We start from the raw sequence: 1,753 nt of genomic DNA on the forward strand, positions 1-1,753 counted from the left end.
GACTCATACTCACATCACATGGCTATCGTTCACAGGTGACTCACATCACCTGGCTATGGCAGAATCCGATTAATAGCCTTGTCCTGCTCTAAACTTTTCAGGCAATCTGTTAGTTTCTTCTTGTAACCACTTCCTGGATCTCTCTACAGCGGGTCGTATGTGGTCGTGTCGCTAAGGAGTGTCATGATCTTATCTTCATAGTCCTTCTGGTTCAGAATAACTGTGCACCTTCCTTTGTCTGCTGGAAGAATGATGATGTTCTTGTCCTTGCTGAGGGTAGTGAGAGCCTCTCTCTTCTCTGCATCTATATGTGATTAATGACTGAAGTCAACTCTAAAAGAGAAAAGGGGCTTTAAGATARTGAGCCAAACCTGAGCGTGGTAGTATCTGAGGGTCATCCCCACCACCTCTGTGAGCTTCAACTGATCACATTCATCTGTTTTTAAAACTCTGAGCTGTCTGTCAGCAAAATATCTCACCGACCACTCGGCTGCTTMAACTGAAATGTTTTCACACATCGACAAACTGATGTCCTTGAACTTTGACCTTTACCTGTTGGTGCCAACTTTCTAAAATAGTTCAGGAGTGGGTTTTGTTGAAGCTGAATATTTGTTTTGGAGTCGACCCACTTCAACACGCTCTTATCACCGATAACCAACACAAAACTGTTGTTTCTTGTCAGCATATTGTTGTTGTTGTTGTTGTTTACACTCAGGAATGAAYCAAAACTTGTACAATATTTTTATTTGATGTTGACAGTTAATGTGTTGTTAAATGAAATATTTGTGAGCAGATCTATGGAAAAACCTGGAGCGATTGAAGCAGGTGTTTACCTACACAGCTTTGTTTACACTGAGTGCAGACCATGCACTTCAGAAAAACAAAACATGTTCAAACTGGAATGGAATGACATTATTTATATTTGATTTGAACATTCAGTTGTGTAAATTTAGTGGGTTTGTTAAACAAAACATGTGAGTTTGGAAACAACTTCTTCAGATTACAACAAATTTAACTTTTAATAGCTTCAATAAAACTGTGATTTTGGTTTCATTTTTAGAAAACTTGCCTAATTTTTCCTAAAAACTCTGATCGATGCAGCAGCTTTTATATGATGAAACAAAGTCATCCTGTCTGCAGAGAAAAGCCTCCATGTTCTCCGTCATGGCTCCTCTGAGCGCGTGGCTCCAGCAGGTGAAGAGGAGTCAGAGCCTCAGCGCCTCATTGTGTCTGAGAGCAGCGCGTCTGCTCCCTGCAGCCGCTTCATCATCAAGTTTAAATACAAAAAACACATCCCAAACGGCGCCAAAACAACGGACTGTCTGGTGTATGGTCTGCACCTGGGTGCGCGCTGCGTCAGGCYCCGGGAGCCGCGGACACGAGCCGCGCCAACATGTCCCGTTTCAAAGCGGATTTATCGGGGCTGCAACAGGCGACAGGACGGGCTGAGGACGGCAGGAGCACGCGCTGAGAGGCACGAGGTGAGGCGGCTGCGAGCCTGGTTTTTGTCAGGTTTTCAGTGAAACCGCGCGGGTGCGAGGGGCGCGGGAAGTTTTGAAGCTCCGCCGCGGCGCGCGCGGAGAGGGCGGCCGGGCTGGGATCAGAGGACAGTCCGAGCCCTCAGAACAGGTGCTCGCGGGGGGGTTGGAGCGTTTTTCTCAGTCTCACGCGCAGGTTTGGAGCTGGAGTCCAGGTGCAGCTCCCGCAGGTCTCTGCGCCAATGAAGCTGTGCGTAATTTAACAGCGAAGACGC

This window comes from Austrofundulus limnaeus, unplaced genomic scaffold, assembly GCF_001266775.1.
Source record: "Austrofundulus limnaeus strain Quisiro unplaced genomic scaffold, Austrofundulus_limnaeus-1.0 Scaffold275, whole genome shotgun sequence".
NCBI lineage: Eukaryota > Metazoa > Chordata > Actinopteri > Cyprinodontiformes > Rivulidae > Austrofundulus > Austrofundulus limnaeus.